Source organism: Filicampus tigris, chromosome 3 (genome assembly GCF_054856515.1).
Source record: "Filicampus tigris isolate MCC_2025a chromosome 3, RoL_Ftig_1.0, whole genome shotgun sequence".
Taxonomy (NCBI): Eukaryota; Metazoa; Chordata; class Actinopteri; order Syngnathiformes; family Syngnathidae; genus Filicampus; species Filicampus tigris.
In genome coordinates, this window is record NC_141219.1 from 14,282,257 (window position 1) to 14,303,796 (window position 21,540).

The 21,540-nt window shown below is 39.5% G+C and overlaps 1 protein-coding gene across 2 annotated transcripts in view; it reads right to left on the bottom strand.

Moving 5' to 3' along the window:
• Positions 1–21,272, bottom strand: part of greb1 (growth regulating estrogen receptor binding 1) — a 44,720-nt gene extending 23,448 nt beyond the window's left edge. For both annotated transcript variants that reach the window (XM_086026493.1, XM_086026492.1), the window contains exons 1-2: positions 21,018–21,272; positions 4,561–4,811 (exon numbers count right to left, since the gene is read on the bottom strand). The gene's annotated coding sequence lies outside the window, so the exon portion shown is untranslated. The remainder of the gene's footprint in view (positions 1–4,560; positions 4,812–21,017) is intronic.
• Positions 21,273–21,540: the final 268 nt, after the last annotated feature.

Genomic DNA, 21,540 nt, shown 5'->3' on the forward strand with positions numbered 1-21,540 from the left:
CACACTTCCATATGTAAAGAAACAATGCAGACCGTCATTGCCTCGCACCACTTTGTAGAGAGACAAGAGGGGAGAATGTCAGAAAAGGCCGGTCATAACATGGAAGAGAGGAAGGAGAGGAAGTAATCACGCCTTGTGGCAAACAGCAGACTGACGTTTACAACCACGGGGAGACACAGGATCAAAGCAGGGAAATGTCCTCCTGACCAAAAACCGGGACCAATAGTCAATCAACATAACAATCCAAATGACAAAATGTCACTTGGCATTAGTAGCCTACCAAAATATTAGAGGAAAATATTTCAATATCACAGCGTGGCCAGAAAGCTGCTTTAAGATTTAAAAAACATATTAAGTATGAGCCTATTAGCATAATACGGGTAAGTCATTTTTGAACAATTTGGGGAAAACAAGAATAATCCTTTGCGGATTGCAGTGACCTGGATGACTCACAATCTATGGAGAAAATATATATATTTTTTAGCACATTGGTATTTTTTATTGATATTTTGACAATGAGTTCAAAATGACCACCGCAATGATACTATTAGGCTAATGATAAACAGATTTGTTCTATATGCTCGATGGTTGTGAACGTTTTAATCATGTTGCATTTTCGTGGATTCCTGAATCGATCATTTCAATAAAAGGCCAAAACAAGTGAAATGTCAATTTGAAGTTTGCGTTTAAAAAAATGGGTGTATATATATATATATATATATATATATATATATAGTGTCGTGGTTAAATCTTTCACATAACCTTAGTTGAGCTTTCCTTTTAGCAGCCCCCCTCCCTGACGTGGAAGTGGGAGATCCTTTCATCCCTAAATCCCCCTCGCCCCCCGCCTCCTCATCTCTTCTTCTCTTTCTGTCTCTCTTTCACCCTGGGGAGAGAGACACCATTGTGGTGTTTTATGACCTCTTGGTCCCTGCCTTCCCACCACCACACTCAAGCACCCAAATACAAAACCTCTAGTTAGGACCCCCTTTAAACTCGGGAGCCCCCTTTCTTTCAGGATGTCACCGACACGGGCTGCTTAGCATTTCAACACTTAGTAGTTCTTTTTTTTTTTTTTTTTTTTACTTTATTCGGAACAACTTACTGGCTTTCTTTCCTCAATCATCCACCAAATTGACACGTTTTCATTGTTATACACAACTGACAAATAAACATCTTCCAGCTAACATATCCAAATTTCTATGGCGAGAACATCTGAGAATATAAAAGCTTCAGTGAGCGAGGTCTCATCACCACTAAGGTCAGTCGAGATAACAATGTTTAGGCAAGACTTTGATGCGACACGCACACACACACACACCCACACCAATGGGTGCACGCACACATAGACGCTCTCTCGTGGGCTTCAGCTCTGTGGACACAAAGGGCTTGTCTTGGATAGGGGTGAAAGGTCACCCCAGGAGAGGTCAGATAAGAACCCCAGGCTCTTTCTCTATTAGCCAGGGCCACATACCAGCCGCGAGCATACGCGCACACACACAGACACACACCACGCCCCCGAACACACACACACACTCACACGCGCACACCATCCATGCTATTCTTTACATCTTTTCAGTCTGACAAGCTGGATTGCAGCGTCCATCCTCCGCCCCGGCAGCTTGGAGAGCAGATCATGTTACACATACAAATCCAGACATACACAAGCACACGCACACACACGCACACACAGTTATGTATGCATGAAAACCACAGTGCGTGTATGTGCTACAGCACGTACGAACAGTTTCATCTGGTCAGTGTAGCAAGAACAGCAGCAGCCACTTTGCATGCGGATCCACGGCCCAAACACATGCAAAGCGATGTCGCACCCAAACTGACCCTCCAATCCATGCCCAGCACTGACCTATGACCCCGACGAAATTCTCTCATTCAGTTTGCTCAACCGACGTTGGATCGATGGCAGAAGGATGGCCAACTGGCGAACTGACGGGTCAACACCCCTCAAACAAACACACACAGCAGGCCGCACAATGAAACGTCCACGTGTGAACACATGATGACGTCATCGGCAGTGAGATGAATCGACGATACAGAACAATGCACGCCAAAACTGGCACACATTCCACTAGCTTCTTTCCCCTTGCCATATAACTTCTTAAACAGTTGACTTTGAAATTTCACAGTGACACTTTAGAAAATTGCACATCTATGCCGTGCCATTAGTAGTGTATTATTATCGGGGTGATTCAGTATTATTGCAAACTTTATTTTTTGGTGTTTATTGTTGCAACTTGCAGCTTGTCCTATCAGGGATGCCACAGTTAGGGGTTGAATGACTAGAGTTTTTTGTAGTGGACTATAATGTGAGAAAAGTTCGAATCAAATTCGATTAATCAATGACATCGCTGATATTTTTTCAGCACAGTACAGTGGTCCTCAAACTTTTTTGCGCCAGCTGACGGTTTCACGTAAAGACATACCAGCATAGAAATAAATAAATAATGATAATTTAAAAAAAAATAGGATCCACCATTATGCTTGCACCAGTTTCATCTCATGTTTCATAGCATAGCATGTTCTAAGATGGGACAATGTAGCCAAGCTCCAAAAAATTTCAGCATTTCTGTTTTACTGTTTCTATTTCAGTTGTGTTTTTCTGTATTTGAGGATAAAGTTGCATAGCTTGCAAGTGACTGTGCTACAACATTTTGCCGTCAAAAATGGAGCTTCACGTTGTTGTCACCTTTTAGTTGAACATTTCGCTGCTTAGTCAATGATTGTGATGATGTGATTACCGGTAGTCAACTTCAAGCTCTAAGCGTCGATTCGGATCTGTAAAGCCAACTTGTCAAATAATCGATTCAAACCCTACTACCAACCATTTTTTTAAAAGAGTTGGGACCGGTTACAGGGGCATTAGCTATGAATCAAACCCACGCCGTCTGCATGAAAGGCAACAGTATGTACCACTACTCCACTATGTATAGTAATTTATGAATATATCCTCAATGTGTCATATCAAAAGTACTAGAGTGACTCCAACTACCGGAGACAAACTCCTTTAACGTTTAAAATATTTGGCGAATAAAAATGATTCTGATTCTGTTTGCTCTGCCTGCTCTGCATACCGCACGCGTCCTTGAGATGATTATTCCTTGCTTTCTTTCTCCAGTAACTCTCGGGCAGCGTGTGTTGTCTAGCGTCAAGACAATCTGGATTTTGAACATGCACAACATGCAGTACCTTCCCTGTCATCATGACTCACAACAAGCACTGTTTATTTACGTGTCAGCACATGAATGCGCCGCGCATACACGCACGAGTGCATGCATGCGCACGCACACACAGCCTTTGCAAATGTTTTTCAAACAAAACCCTGATGGCTTCATAGCTAGCACAAATACAAAATGTTCATTAAACAATAGATGGTTGTTTGAGGATTATATTAACATGCTATAACAGGGGTGGGCAAATGTTTGGCCTTAAGAGCAACTTTGTTTAAAAAACTGACAGATGGGCCGGGCAATTCGAAGAAGAGGTTTAAAAAAAAAAAAAAAGACTGAACGTACAATCAATGCAATACCTAAAATTGTTTATTGTACAAAAATATTTTATTTTATATATATATATATATATATATATATATATATATATATTAAACTCATCAGTAAACTCTAATTAACTCTGTTTTTTTGTTTTGTTTCCTTGCTACACCTACATATTGATGGCTCAATCGTGACCTGTTGGATGATAGATCATTAAAAAAAAAACGTTTTTTTTATTTTTCATTTTTAAAATAATTGTTTCCAAAACTAGAAGAAATAAGAAGAATTTAAAATATTTGAAAAAAAACCCCCACAACAAAAACAACAGCATACTGTATATATTTGACAAGTTGACAACTGTTTTACTCCCTTGTTTCAAAGCAGGGTCAATATATGGGAACAAAAATATCAAAATTTATATATATATATATATATATATATATATATATATATATATATATATATATATATATATATATATGATAAAGAGAAAAGAGGCCATCTTATTGTACCCCCCAAAATTCAGAAAATGTGAATCATAATGCTGCATGAAAAAAAGAAAATCTCCATAAAAAGTTCAATCAAAAAGAAATGAACAGTCCATGTGTCCAATGAGCCATGCGTTGCCCACATCAATTCAACACTGATGTTATAACAGTCACACCTTCAAATTATCTGTATGTGTTAATAATTACAATTATTTTTAATGAACTGACAAAAAATATTGGTTGTGAAACCCATTCTATGAGTTGACGAATCGTAAAATGTGTATTTTCAAATAAAAGTTGTCAGGAAGTATTAATTTTGGAGAAAAGGGCAAACCTATATGTATGGAGAAAGTAACTAAAACCATGTTTCCACCTTCTATGTATAACGTGTAAAAATAAACACGAAATGGCTACTGCAGGCTAAATTATTGTTGAGTTTGAGATTAAATGCCCTTCAATACACACATTTTTGAGACACAGCATCCTCCTCCTCTGAGTGAAGAAGTTGGCAAAATGTGTGCTACGGGAACACAATACGAAAATGTCAATTAAACAATACTCACCTTTGTTACCGGGCAGGAACAATTTCGTGACAATTCGTAAGGAAAGGTCGGTAAATTCACCCAGCTGTCTCCATCTCACCGGCTCTAGACAAACTGAGGGTCGCGCGTGTCATCACTTTTGGTTTGATCCCTGCGAAACGACAGGATCTCCCCCTCGTTTGCAGCACATATTGGTACGGTCCAACACTCAAGATGTCAAGTTGCATCTTTCATCTTCTTCTTGGCTTTCTTTCTTTTTTCTTTCTTTCTTTCTGAAACATACATAAAGAGCCATACAATTTACCTGTTAAATTAATCTTATAGGAAGATGGACTACAATTTATTTTTCTATAAGTATTCCGCAAACAAACAAAAACAACAAAAACATTCTTCCCACAGAAAAGATGATTCAGAAATGAATGTTCTGACAAAAGAAGAATTCGTCTCCAAAAGACTGTTAGATGCAATATGTTCGCTCCCTTGCTTAAATTGTGATTAAATTTACCGATTTGCATGTTCTCAAACATTTTGGTTCAATTTAATGTATAAAATGATTATATCCCAAACACCTGGTCTCCAATTCTGAATTCGTGGCTTTATCTTGCCCTCTACTGGACAAAATGGAGACAACATTTTAATTTCCGCTGGTCAGAGTACCTACATGTCCGTGGAGGTGAAAGAAAAATTATGTGAACGCCTTGAATTGCCAGGATTTGTGCAAACATGTATCGTAATTAGAGTGACCAGATCCAAACTCACCAGATGTGGGACAGGGAGTATGCTTTTGGGGGACAATATGGGACGCAGCTGACGCTCGCGACGGTCACCAAAAATGCATCTTTTCCCATCCTTGGTCGAAAATAAAAAGTTAAAATTCGATGGGCAAGCCTCGGTGAGAGCAACTGGGGCATCTGTACCAAGCCATGTCTCAGATAAAAGAATACCTTAATGTAAATTATTGTCTAAACAGTGGCTACAATATTGAGTACAGTCCTGAGATTGTGCCAGGACAGGAATTGATCCCAAAGCCTCTCCATCCAAAGTCAGGGGAGCAACCCATTGAGCCACATAGAGCTGCAGTTCCTCATTAGTAGGACTTTCAAAGGAATGTTAAAGATTTCAAAGGCGATCTCCAAGCGGTGATGATTTCTGACAGCTGTCCCAAATTCAGTTGAAAAATTCAGCTGTCAGGATGTGTGACCTCATGTTTTAAAGCAGTCAGCAATTCAAAGGAGGGTTTGGCTACCATTCAGGGTCCTGTTTTTTAAGAGTGGTTATAAAATTGAGTAAAAATGCAAATGTATGAATGTGTGAACTCGGGTTTCAAAATATTATAATATTTGAAAAATATAAAACATATATAAAATATTCAGTGTTTCAAAACAGGGTTTCAAAAGTGAGTGTGGCTTCCAAGCAGTGTGCCCAGTTTTTAACGGTGGCTATAAAATTGAGTCAAAAAACTTCAAGACTGAGATTGGTCCAGCACAGGAGTTGATCCTCAAACCCCCATGTTTAAAATCAGAGGTGGGACCCACTGATACACATCGACAGTTGAAGATGGAAATCAGTCAGACTTTCAAAGGAGCATTTAAGATTTGAAAGTCATGATTTTTGACATCTGTACCAAAATTCAGATGAAAAATTCAGATGTCAGGATGTGTGACCTTGGGTTTTGAAGCAATCAGGGATTAAAAGGAGGGGTTGGTTCACATTCGGAGCCCTGATTTTAAATTGCTCATCGCTGTCTAAAGGTTTTACATTTTAATAAAACAATGTTGACTATTATAGAGAAAAAAAATGGGATTAGCATGTATATTTACAAATACGAGGAACTGAATAATGCATCAGACGTCCAGAGGATGAAATTGTTAATCTATCTACAATTATTATGCATTCAGTCATTGATGCATACAGCATGTAATGCTGAAATATTTTCCCACAGAGACATTTGTTTCCTCAGAGACCCTCCCTCCCGTTTAGGGTTTACATTTCATAGGAGGGACCCTCATACTTCATCCTCTCCGCTGCCCAAACTGGTCACAGCTACCAATCTGTGCAGTGACGTAGCCTTGCCACTCCAACACAGCATCCCCTAATGGGAGAACAGGTGTTGGACGAGGTCCAGTGGAGCAGAGATGAGTGGACTGTCATCATATATCACAGGGATTGGACTTTTTTGACCGGAGGGTGGCTGAACCACTCATTTAACGAACAAAAGATCTGAGGATTGGTTACCAACCTACATTTTAAAACCTCAGAAAATGTTTATTCAGAATATTTGTTCCTCTTTGCTTGGACACCATACAAATAATCTCTTTTAGAAATAAGAAATCAGAGATGGGCACTTTACCCTTTTTTTTCCATCTTCCGTCCACTAGCTGGGTACCCTTCCGTCATCGTCCCTCCGTCCTTATTCGTAAAAATAATCGCCCTCCGACCCCGTCCATCGGCGGCGGCTCCGTGGTATCGCAGGAGAGAACAGTAGTCTTGCTTTTTAAAAGAACCCAACACAACACCTAAGTCGGTACTTGACCCGTTAGGGATGAATAGAGGGACGGACGAAAACCCAATTCTGTCCTTGCTTAGTCCTGAGTCCTTGCTTACTTTTTAAAAGGCTTCTTGTCCTCCGTCCATCCACAAAATGGGTGTTCGTCCAGGACGGATGGACAGACCGTTCCGTCCCTGGGACAGAATGCCCATCTCTATTAGAAACACTCGAAATTGCAATACAGTACTGTATGCTCAAAAGTCAGATACTATTTGGAATTTGAACAAGATTTTCAGGAAAATTCTGTCTCTAAAATCACACAAAACTGCCAAATTGACACTGCTGAGATCAAAGTACAGGTACCTCATGAGACTTCAGTTCATTGAGCATCAACTCCACAGGAGTTGCTTTTTCTTTTACTTTTTATGCCTTTTTTCAACTTCGGTAATGGGTGTTAGAGAATAAGATGAGAAGCATAGAAGAATATATAGCATACCCCTGTTTTAGTGTCACCTATTTGTGAATGTTTTAGAAACCTATCCTCTGTTATTTGCTGACAAACTCACCTTTTTGCTACATTTGCGCGAAGGCCATTTTGTGGCATCTTGGTGCCATGGAAGTATGTTGAGGTGAGTTGAGGAGTTTTACGTAGTAAAAAGTAGGGCTTTTCCACCATATTGTGGCATTATGGTCACAAGAAACTATGTTGAAGTGAGTTGAGGAGTTCCATTTAGACAAAAGTAGTGCGTTGCTACCATCTTGTGGAATCTATAGGCAATTACAAACTTTTAAGGCGGGGCATCAATTATCTGCAGATATTCACTGAGGTACAATGGAAATTATGTTTAGAGGTGAGACTTTTTTTGCACTACAAAGAACAGGAAAACCACCATCAGAATAATGAGAATGCCACCACTAATATTTCAATTGAACCATAACCCTGTATTCGAAATGAATTTCCTACTGTAAATAAAGATAGATGTTCACTTCCCATGATCCATCCCTCTGTCCTGAATCAAACTGCGTGAAAAGTGCTTTATTGGGTTTTGGAGAACAGTTATTCAAAGCCCTTTACAGCTGCTTTTACAGACAAGATGATACCAGGTATGATGATTTGCTAAGTCGCTGAGGAGCCATACTGGCCAAGGCAAGGCTTGTAGTTCCGCTTAATGGCTCGAATATAATATTTTATGTCCCGTTGATATAGCCACAGTGCTTAACTCAGGATGTAAAAAGTAGTCAGGCCCATTCATTTGAGTATAAATACTTCACTTTGCTCGAGGACACAGATGATGCCACATTTGTAAAATGTGTCTATTTGAATGTGAAAGGAAAGGTATGACTGCTTTAGACATAATGACGGCACAGGCCGTTTGGCTGAAAGTAATGGTGGCTTTATTGTAAAGTCTGTCACTATCATTATACTTTTACACACTGGACTTGCACTTGTCTGCACACACATATACACACTCATGCACAACAGCCACTCACATACATTACACGCATACCCAAAGTCATTACTCCCATTTGAAAAAAGGCCTCATTTGAGGGAAGCAATAAAACCTTTAATCATTTTATTACCAAAAGAGTATTTAACAAGTGGCTAATGAAACGCCAAAGGCAGGTGAGCCGAGTTTAACCTTCATAGAAGGAAGCCATGTATCACATGTTGCCCCCGAGGCATGATGGGACACAAATGTCATCCTCCATTATCCAGCACACCTGAAGTGTGGCGTGGCACGCGTGGCAGGCGGGCGTTTCGCTTTGCAAGGCGAAGCTGACGGTGGAAAATTAGAGGGAATTCAATTAATGGATGTTTTTTACGCACCAGGGAGAGGGCACAGCTGCACACAATACACACACACACACACACACCCGCACGCACATGCACGCACACCCGCACACATTTGAACACATGCATGCACATTTGAAAAAATGCTACATGCGAGCTTGTGATGGGACATTTCCCCACCAGATGGTGCTGTTTTTCTTTCTGGTTAACAGTTGTTTTACATTTAATACAGAGGACTAAGGCAGTTGTGGAATTATTGTGTATGAATTAACATCTCATCTCATAATCTCTGTTTACGAGCTCCAAAATGCTATTCGAATGCGTATAGTGGGCTTGCATTATGGCACATTTTTCAGTGGACTGTGGGACACATATGACTGCACTCCATGAATTCTGCCCAGCAACAACTCGGTGACAAATTCTGCTATTTCTTATCGATAAAACCTCATGACCTTGCACTGGGTCCAGCAAATGTCCCAAGAACTTTCCGTACTCAGCAGACCATGATTTATGACCATCTTCTACATATTAAACAACATCATCCATCCATTTTCTATAGCACTTGTGCTCTAGCTGGAGCCAATCGCAGCTACTTTGGACAAGAAGTGGGATACACCCTGGACTGGTTGCAAGCCTATCGCCAGAGATTGGCACTTTACCCTATGTTCCGTCCTCCGTCCGCGACCTAGGCACCCTTCCGTCATTGTTCCTCCGTACTTATTCATAAAAATAATGTCATCCAACCCCGTCCATTCTCATCCTTTCAAAGTGCTTCTGTCCTTACATTTTGTCAGTCCATTCCTGGCGGCAACAGTGCTGGACAGTTTGGAGATATTTTTATGCTCCAGAGATGACAAGGACATACAGTATTTCTCATGCAAAATGGGATAAGGTATGTAATTGTTAACAGGTAACAAAACAAAATTGCTATCCACCTTTTTCCTTGTCGGTGAAATGGGTGTCCTGTGGCGTAATTCATGGTGTTACATGTGTTGAACCACTAGAGGGCAGACTATGCCTGTGAGTACAATGTTACTGCAGGGAACGCACATGAAAAAGAAAAAAAAAAAGACTCTACAGTTTTGTGGAGGCAGTTAAATTAGGCTCTGTGGTATCGCAGAAAAGAACAGTGGTCTTTCTTTTTAAAATAATCCAACACAACACATCAATCGGTACTTGACCCTGTTAGGGATGATTACAGGCACAGACGAAAACCCACTCCCGTCCTAGCTTAGTCCGTACTTTTTAAAAAACTTCTCGTCTTCCGTCCTCCCTCCCCAAAATGGACGTCCATCCGGAACGGGCGGACTGGCTGTTCCGTCCCTGGGACGGAATGCCTATCTCTGCCTCTCATAGGACACATACTGTACTGTATAGACAAGCAACAATCAACCACACTCACATTCACATCTATGGACAATTTAGAGTCTTTAAATCAACCTGCAATGCATGTTTTTAGAATGTGGGGGGGAACATATAAACTACATATGGAAGTACTTTTATGGTATTATAAAGTAATTTAGTAGAGTATTACACGTTCAACATAACATTTATTTCTTATGTGCACTAGTAATTACACTCAGAGGCAGTAGCTGGAAATGTCATATTGATAGAGATTTTCAACCTTGGCGGAGGTCTGCACTAATGAGTGCAATTATAGTTGGCAATTGACTGCATTTTTGTTATCTCTGTGATTTATGGAATAGAAATGAAAAGACAATCACTGTGTAGTTTTCATGCTATGTAGCCTTCTGAAGGGGTTGGTACTACAACAATTCTATCAAGAGGAAAACACCACTGACCTCTAGTCTGCTTGCCCATATAGTCTTCAGTTTCACATCTCTGCTACCTAACTTTATTCTTACTATAAATATCACTGAAATGTAAGTATATGTAATATGTTTCAGTATTAAATGTGTGGATTTAAATGTGATGTTACAGTATATTAAAACGTTTTTAAAATCCAGTATGTTGCATATGTTCAGTAAAGTTCAGTTGTATTTAACTTGTAACTCATTCACTGCCAGACATTTTCAGACCCTTTTTTACCCTCACGTTTGAAAAAAATTGAAAAAAATATAAATAAATTCTTGGGATTGAATGGCTCGACTGTGAAAAGACAAATAAATACGTCAATGGCAGTGAATGAGTGAATGAAGTACAATACATTTGCCTTCCATCAGGCATGGCGCTACGCCATGGCTAGGGTGTGATATAGCTCTGTCAGAAATTTGTGTAGCTCCGATTTAGACAATCCAGCATTGCACTTTACATTTAAAATATATTTCTGATTCATTCATAAAGTTAAAAAAACATTCAGCATTTCATAAGTAGCCAGCCTGTTGCCATCCAATCCATGCTTCCGTGTCTAATGCTGCGCCTGTACCCCATGTGTGTTTCAGAGACGAGGGGAGAGCCCGAGTGAGTCTTTCATTTACTTGCATGTTACTTTAGACTTTGCCATTGCCCTGTGGTCACGCGTATTGTATTTTTTATTTATTAATTTGTTGAACCTACTTTGGCTAAATTCAATGAAAACTGATTTTGTATCGAACATGCTCGTGCTCTGTATCGTGCTTTTATTGAAGAAATTAATTTTTGGAGGTGGTATTCGGGGTAAAAAGTTTGAGAACCACTGAAGTAGAGAGTTGAGTCAGATCTGTTACTATATTGCGCCTCCCTTGGGGTGATATTGCAGCTGAGTCTTTGCTTTCTTTCTGTGGTTCAATTAGGGAGAAAATGAGGGGGATACTTTCAGTCTGTCGCCATATAAGGACCATATCTGACTACCTGGCTGCCAATTGCGCATGTAATATCCCATTAAACTGCCCTGCTGTCTGAGTGCACGTGTGTGTAAAGGCGTGCACTTGTCGGAGAGAGAGACAGTGATAAAAAAAATTTAAAAAAAGTGTGGGGGTGCAACGTGTGCAGTATTTAACCACCAGAGAATGAACACGGTGGTGCATTAGTTACAAAAAAAGCAATCGGCAAGTAGTTAAGTGAGGAAAAATAGAGCCCCGAATACAGCAACATATATTACCTCAAACAATTTATTTGACACACAGGAATAATTTATGGTGGATAACAAAAATTCTCTATTTTTAATAACAAGCTTCTGTGGTGCTTATAGCGGGACTGCCCCCCAAAGTTAATTGAAAAGTGTCCTGGTACTCATTTGCATAAAAAACACATTTAAAAGGTGAAAAATTATAAATAAATATGCGGCCACCTGTGAAATATGGCTTTTGGCCTGCTGGTCATTTATAACTTTGCCTTTAATTACGTGACAGGCCGGGCTTGTGTGGCTCTAATGAGAGGCTGGAGTGATGGAGAGGAAACGGTGAGACAGACACCAGGCTGCAGGTCATTTTGTACATGGACACACGCACAACCTGCAACATCCAGAGACACACTGTCATTCATAGGCCACAACATTCAGTAACCTCAAAATCAAACTTTGTTGACTTTACTTCACTGAGAGTGTCAATTATAATTAGCATGATTTTATTTATGAAGGCAATGTTTTTGACATACAACCACAGAATTCATTGGATTTTGCATAGGTAGCTACTTTTTCCAATGAGTGCACTGTCGCTAGCACCACTGACACTGTATTAAAAACACATTTGAAGGCTTGTTATCGCACCTGAATTAATTAATAACTGCAGGATGATCTTATAAGAAGGAATTTGGGTGCCTGTACTTATAAAATTACAATTCTCTATAAAAAATACTACAAAAACGTATTAAATTATCTATTTTTGATGCACGGTAAAAGGCAGACAATACTTTATTAAGAGCGTAATTGCCTCAATCATTTAGACTATGGCAAGTATGCTTTAGGCTAATGACATGCAGGAATGATTACCAGTCAATGAGGTCATTTGAACAAGGCATCGGGTGGGATCGGGAAGGGTTAGGGGATTTGTTAATTGTTATGTTATTGCTGCTTACATGCATGCTAGGTTCATTAAAGACTAAATTGACCAGAGGCGTTTGAATGGTTGTTTATCTAATGTATGTACCCTGTGATTTGCAGGTGAACAATTCAGTGTTTATCATACTTCTTGATCAAAGTCAGCTGGGATAGTTTTCACGATCCACGATCCATAGAAAATGAACGGGTGGGTGGATTTGTCAGGTATATTCCATTAATTTAACCAATTTTAAGCACAAACACAGTGGACTTTTACTAATGACAGTGCATTTCTTGTACAAAATCCTAAAAAAAAAAAAAAAAAAAAAAAAAAATGTAAACCATGGACACCTTGCTCTTTGTATTACTGTCACAAACCGGTTTTCGTGGTGTTTGAGGACCCAAGTGCTGGGGAACAGGAGTAAACTAAAAAAAAATACTTTAAAACAGGCTGACCTGTTGTCTGAAGCTGAGCCGTGATTGGTCGTTACATGAACCCTGGGTAGTTGTGATGTCATTATCAGTCGACAGAAATGACAAAATGGCTGCCCCCTGAGATGGCTAAAAATGAGTGGATTTTGCTGCTTAACTCTTATTCCACAAACATAATATTAATCAGAATGCCTTGTTTCAACTAGTGGGCCTGCTGGGAACTTATTCTTATTCTTGAAAGTATGTTTGGGTTGATTTGAAGCATGTCAGAGTTGTTATTTAACACCTTTGGACTGTTTTAAAATGTGAAAAAAAACCCAAAATAGGTCTCTTTTAAAACAAACAAGGCATGAAAGAGAGTTAAACAAGAGACTAGCAGGGGATATATGACACGTCCCCCCCGCCCTTCCCCTCTCCCTCCATCTCCGCTTTCCTTTTATGCATAAAGAAAACAGCTTGTGTTGCCCTGCAGGTATAACATTCACCTTCACGTCCTCTCCGCACTCGCTTCCCGCCCACTTCCTCTCTCCTCATCTCCTTGTTTAACCCTGCATTTGGGGACGGGGGAGGATGTTTGGTCACAAGCTCACTAAGTCCTATTATAAGTAGAAGAAGGCCATATTTCACCCCCCCAAGAAATATTACAATACAGACAAGTAAGCAGGGGCTAATCCCTGGGATGAAATTAGCAAACCGCGGGGTTAGCAGCGGGAACGGAGGGGGAATAGAAGGAGATGGGGTGGCGGGAGCGGGTGTGTCGGGGATGCGTTGCTGAGCCCTGCTAGAGGCAACTTGTCCACGGGGATAATTACAAGATGCTCCTGGGATCTGTCTGTCCGTCCTTATATCTGCCTGTCTCTCTGGGCCGGCCTTCATTTTTTTGATGGCTCTATTTTCAACGAGGGGGCCTACACTTCTCCCCTTCAAAGTGTGTGTGTGTGTGTGTCCTTCCCTTTCGTGTCTCCTGTGCTTCAGTTACATAGTAGTAAAAGCTATTAAAATTGAAATTGTTCCAGGGGCAGTGAGCGGCCGGGGAAGGGAATTGACACACTCCACTATTATATTGCATGTGTGTATGCGCCTATAGACCCACAGGCAGGCCACACTTGCAATTTGATCCTCATATAGAAATATCAAAAGTTCTACCTCAACGGTTTAAAACATTTCCTTTGCACTTACTTACAGAGTATATGAATATAATAGCCAAAAAACAAACATTACACATTACTGTGAGACAGAATTCATTTTCACATACAGTAATGTAATAGTCAATAGCAGTGGGACTGTGGAAATATTGATCCCCGTATTGTGGTCATCTCACATGGTTCAGGTTTTAGTATTTATGCATCAACATCATCAGATATTGATACTGTTGTAATGTGATGATGTCCATGCAATAAATTAATGAATACTTTTCATTGCAATTTCATGAAAATTTTACTGTTCTCTGCTGCTTTAAATTCTAATTACTATATATATATATATATATATATATATATATATATATATATATATATATATATATATATATATATATATATATGCTACCTTTATATGACAAAAAAATAAAATAAAATATGTTTCCTGCCTGCATATTGGAATTTGAAAAAGAAATTGCAGTATAAGCAGCATAAGTGTATATCATCTTTTCATATGAAATACTGCCTAACTTTTGGAGTGGTTCTGTCATGACGCCACAAAGTTCAGAACCAAAATACACTTCTTTTGTTTGACGTCATCCACCAATTACAATGTAAGAGGTATTAAGATTGAGACCTCAGAATCTAATTTCTTGATTAAATTAAACACCATTCAGAAAGTAAACTAACATCCCTGAGTAGTGGTCAGTGAGTTTTGACCAGCGCACTGACCTTTCTCCTGGGAAACTATGACTTTGAACATGCTGAACACGCATGCACAAGAAATGAAGAATAGAATAGGGCACAGTCATTCATCACTTTTTCAAAAGCTAAAAAAAATATTGCAGGCAAGTGCTGGCAAAACAAGAAAGAAGCTAAAGCAGGCACGCTTTGAGTAACTTTAACACACATACTCATGCACAACTCATTATAAACAAAAGCAACTTTTGACTGAAAGCTTGAACAGCTATACAGTTGGAACAAGAAATATTTGCATGACGATGAATCTTTTATGTTTTTGATCTAAAATAATCGAGATGTGACTAAAGTGGAGACTTCATTTAAAACATGGCATTTACCGTTTAGGTAACCAGCAAGGCCTGAAAAGTATCTGTGTAATCATCACTAACCTGGTCAAGTCCGAATGGACCTCGCAGTCCATTATTGACGGACGCCCGTTTTGCTGACAACAGACAGAAATGCGACCCAGAATTGACTGTATCTGTACAGCAGGTGGAGATATGCACTAAAGAGAGAATGAGCTAAGAAGTAATAAAATGGCTTTGAAAACAGAGGCAGTTTTACACAGAAGTTCTTGTGAGTTCAAATTTGCATTTCTCTTTTTATTTTGGGAAAAAGTAGGGTTAGGACTGTGATACGGTATTTTGCAGGCTCACACTCCATTTCAGAAGGTGGCACCAAATGTTGCTTACCAAACACTAAAAGACAGAAGAAGAAGAAGAAAAAGATGAATTTGAAGAAAAAAAAATCCTTTATGTAATGGCTACTTTATTTCATTTTGCACAAGGACTAGGAAAATTTTAATCCACCAGGATTGTACCTTTGGCAGCGATATGACACGGGATTCTGGTTAAGGTAAGAAAAACTTTAACAACTTTTAAGAGTTAAAGCGGCAGCAGGCTCCCACTTAATAGTTCAATAGATTGGCAAATAAGTGTAGGCTATGTGAAATATCAAACGTATGTGAGTGTAAAGCTGTTTGAGCAGCAAGCCGACACAGTATGATGAGATGCACTCCATTTACCATTTTAATCAAATCGCTTCAGATAATGGATGGATGGATGGATTTTTCATCTGTTGGACCTTTTTTCCCCCCCCCGGAATGACGATTGACGGACTGGCAGACCTTTGATGTTTACTGACGGAAGCGCGGTTCAAATAACACGACAAACTGACAGACATATGATTACACTTTGGTTCGGCTTGAAAAAAAATGACGGATTGACGGATGACGGACAGGTACCCAGAATTTGGACGAAAGATGGACCGTCACACTTTAGTAAAAAATGCCCACCTCTGGACATTTGTGTGTTGTGAGAGATTTTCACCTGCGCCGTGTGAAATGATCCAATTTCACTTAATTGGCCTGGAAATGTTGTCTTTAAAAATGCTGTTTTTAAAAAAGTGAAAAAATTCCACTAGTTGGCAGAAGGTCTCAACTAGCGTGCCATGAATTTTTTTCTAATGCAAAATATGTCCATGGTTCAATAAAGGTTGGTAAACATTGCTCTAAAGTGATTGACCTGACCACAATTTCTAATCATCTTGATTGTTTGATTTAAAGTAAAGACTCATTCCTCAACTGTTGGACCTAAATACGCATTCTGTGGAGCCATTTTATCCACTACGAATTGAATTTGCTGCTTTTGTCAGCATCATTGTACAGATTTTTTGTCTTTTAATGCCATCAATCTGCTGTTCTGTTTTTATTTGTGACTCTGAAAAAAAATCACAGGCCACTTTATAGTTCAAAAATATCTTTCTGTCTACTGTATGTTTTCCGAGTCTTGTTTTTCAAACCTGCAAGTGCAGGAGACAAAGCGATGATGACCTGTAGATGGCGCTCTATACCAGCATATCACATCAGGCATTTGTGCGCAGAGTGCCCTCCACTGCGCACAAGAAATCAGTGTGTGTGTGTGTGTGTGTGTGTGTGTGGGAGAAACAGAAAAACAGAGGCAGAAAGATGGTGTAGAGTACCTGATGCTACACAGCCATCTAATGACCGTCCTTCTTTGTCTTTGAGCTCATGGCAGACAAGAGTCATCCAGCAGCACCACCGCCACTGCCACACATCAAGTGAAGTAACAAAGAGTAGCACAGTGGCTCATTCTTGATTCTTGTTATGATGACAACAACATGGACAAAGTGATGCAATTAATCTATGCACAAAATAAAGTTGATTTTATGCACGTGCAAGCAAATGGAGCACATTGGATTTTGTTTGCATGGAACTGCAGATACGTGCAATGTTCTCTTTGTAGTAACAATGCACTAATTAGGCAGCATTTAAAATATAAAAATTTGCTGGACTATAAAAGGCTGTAATAAGAGATAAATACGGGCCAGGTGGCGTATTAGTCACATTGAACTGCGTGTGACGATCAAATATAGTCAAGGTCAGGTGAGTAATGAGCCCGGTAACATGAAGCAGCTGCGTGGCATTTTTACATATAATTACATGATAATTACACAGGTATTACATAATTATTATTTATGGATTTGTTTTTGTCTCATCGAGCCACACATGGCAATGAAGATATTTACAGAGGTTACACAAGATGTTTTTTGCACATGATTCAGCGTTTATAAATGAAACATTTTGATGCTCCCTGCAATTAATTAGCTCACATTGACAACATTCATATTGATTTAGGTATTAAATAAAGATACATTAAAATCTGGATCTTTTGGTGGCCACTTTATGTTATTCCAACCTAAAAATAAAACATTTAGCAAAGATACCAAACAATTTGCACATTAATTATTTATCTTAAAGAAGGCAGAGTGTTTAAATTTAACTATTGGAAATACTGTATTTTTATCAAATATAAACGTAACTAAAAACAAAAACAGAACTAAATATGTCTGTCTGTATAAGTTATTTTAATAAGTACACTTAGCACTTATGTCTGTTGATTATTTTTAAACTGCAATAGAACAAGTGCTGGGTAAATCACACCATTAAATGTTGTTACAAAATCAAACATGGCTCCTAAAACATATTATTGTTCACATTTGGTTCACAAAAAAAAAAATCCAAAAGATGTAAGCTATGTTTCAGTTTGTCAGATGAATCAGTCCAGGACCAAATGCCGACATGTTAGCAGTACATTTTTAATTTAATTGATGCATGTACATGAGCACATGTCCCACCCTTCACATAGGCTTACTGTATTATAAAAAAAAAAGTACCCTTGATGATGACTCAGCATCTCGAAATTCAATTTTACTCTCACTATAAACTATAACACGTCAAACATATTTGTGGGTGCCGTTGTATTAAGAGGAAGGAGAAAATGTTACTTTACTTCTTTTTTTTTTTTGGAGAAGGTAAAGCATAGTTTTTTTCAGTCACAAATGATATAAGTAAAATTCCTGTCGGAGGCACAAAGAGCTGGCGCACACTTCAGAGATAAATTTGCATTTGAAACTTAATGGCATGCGTTCACTGCACAAGAGGTTCGTTATAAAAGGGGCCCCATGCTGGGAGTGCAGTGCTTTGCTCAAGGACACTACAGCAAGGAAAATATGCACTCTGAGTCTGCCATGTTAGAATCAATGAGTCCTTCACAGACTGCATGTGGAAAATCAATGACGTGAAAAATAAAAACTGTGCCCTTGATAATGTATACAATAAAAATCAGATTTTTCTTTGAAGTTTAGAATGTTTTACTGTGCACTATTACACTGCTGTATTCTGCACATAAAGCAGACATATTTCACACATATTGAAAATAATTTTGGGGGCGAAGAATTATGTTAAAGCAAAATGCATCTAATAATAATAACAACCATTGAAGAAAAGTCAATAAATGCTAAAACATTCCTTAAAAACTCCAAGTAATATTTTTCATTTGAAATTGATATATATATATATATATATATATATATATATATATATATATATATATATATATATATGTGTGTGTGTGTGTGTGGGTTAGCTATTTTCCATACATCTGTAAGTCCTTGAATGTGATCTCGTTTCCATTCATTTTCAACACACTTATTTAGCCTCATCTAGTACCATTTAACTTTAGAGTGTTTTTAAGACGCACTCTCATGATCTCATCCTGTCTCGCCGCCGGCCACCCTGACTTTGTTGTGTGCATGTGTGTGTGTGCGTGTGTCTGTGTGTGTGTAATACTTCCTAATGGTTACAAGTAATGAATAGACCAGCCTTAGGGAGGTCTATATAAACCCATTAGCTTTAATAAAGTCTGAAGGTGTAAAATGACTCTCTGAGGTATTTCACTATACACTTAGTAGTCTCCCCAACCTAATAATACCGGCGTCTCTTCCAAGTATATTGTCCCGCTCCTCTTTTGATTGCATTGTCTGCACAATTATTTTCAATTCAGGCACTTAGAGGACAGTGGCAAGAGGGCGTGAGAGGAATAGAGGGCGCTGTGTTGTCTCGCAGCTGCACGGATGGACAAACAGAGATACAAGATGAAGACAGAACGAGAGTGCTATGACTTCCGTACAGTACGTCTACTCTGTGCGTGTGTGTGTGTGTGCGCGTGTGTGTGTGCTCATTTGGCTGCCTCTTAATCCCTGATTCAATTTCCAGCCTTTAAACATGACGAATTACATTCCTGTCCTCACCTAATGCTTTTAACACATCCCTCTAAGAGGCCTTAATCAGGTGAGATGGGCCTCCATGCCGCCCGCTGCATACACACACATACATGCAAACGTGGGTAATTACACACACACACGCTCATGCCCAACATACGCAAGCACACACACACTCATTCACACACACACACTGATTAGCCTAGCCGCGGAGCTAGCCACCCCTAAGCCACCAGGTGGATAATGTGCTGCTTTAGCGCCTTAATTATGCCATAATCTGTTCAGCGCCCCAACCCCCTGCACAGGAGGACACAGTTAGAGGGGTGCGAGTGGAGTGAAGGGGGTTGGGGGACTGCATTGGGACCAGGGAGGCGGGACAGGAGAGGAGAATGGGAGCAGAGGAAGAAAAAAAAGCCCAGAGGCACCTTGCTTGGAAAGCTCCCTTCTGTGTTTCTTTTTCTTGCTAAACAACACACACTCCTCCATGTTTCGACCCCGGCGCGTCTCGGGCCCTGCTGCAAGCGCGCACCTGTCACCGCGCACGGCCCTTTGACAAATCACATGAAGGGCAGGCTGAGTTTTGTAGGACGAGACAAAGCTTCAACATATGGCTGCTGTGTGTCCCCAGGTGATCCTTGCCGTACTCGCCAGTTCTTACATTGAACATAAGCTGGCTGTCCTTCTGCCTGGCTACTTGCTGTCCACGTGGACATGTTCTGTACATTTGGGCCTGACTCTTGGTTGTAAATATTCTTTTGTTTCCTTTCTTGCCACCTTGATCTCTCATCTTTCATCCTCCGAGCTAGTGATCCACAAGACACAGTTCTACTTCTTAATGATATTGATTGTTTTGTTTTTTTAGTTGATTGCAGTGGAATGTTCCGAACAATATCAACCAACAAGACAAACAAAACATAAAACTAAATTACAACCTGAGTTCAAAATGGAGAGGGTGGAAGCAGAAATGATCTAATTCAGTCCGCTGTTATCCCAAATAAAAACACCAACACAACAAAAACAAACCCACACTATGGCTCCCCGAAACTGCTGAAGAGACTTTCCATGTTTCCTTACTCAACATTTCAATCACTCCTTTCCAAAGTAGTACAATTGCATGTACAGTGGTACCTCTACTTACGAAATTAATTGGTCCCATAAGAAATTTCTTAAGTAGAAAATTTTGTAAGTACTGTAGAGACGTGTTTTCCGTGTGAATGCCTCAATACGTTCCAAGCCCCCCAATATTCAGACATGTTTTATAAAGCATAAACATGTATCAAAACATGTAACAAATACATGTTACGATTAGATTATTGCGTAATAAATGAGAGTTGTGCATAATGTAAAAAACTAAGAATAGAGTAAAGGATAAAAATGATGGTCCTTTACCTTTTAATTGCAATCCTCATCGCTTTTTGCCTTCTTTGGTTCATGTTCTTGCTCAGAAGTGTTTTTTGCTTGGGGTTTTGTAAAGAACTGATTTAATAACGTGGCGCCTGTCGACACATTACGGTCATATTCTTTGGCGAGATCAACCAAACGCATCCCTTTTTCATACTTTTCTATTATCTCTTGCTTTGTTTGTATGGACAAAAAAAAACGATTTTCTACTTTTGTTCTTTTCCTCGTTCCACGTGAAACTATCGTAACACCTCACCTCATGGCCCGAGGGGCGAATGACGAGGACGCTGCATCCATCTATCTATCTACCTGTCTATCTACACACATAGACACATACGGTAGAGGTCCCTCTTAGCCAATGGGACGCCAGGAAGATGCTAGGTAATAGCCAATGGCAGATCAGCTATGAGTATGTTGCGTTCAAGAAACTCTGGAGCTGCGATTAGCCCGTACTGCGAGTAGCAGTCCATACTTTTACCTTTCATATCCTGAAATTTCTTTCGTAACAAGA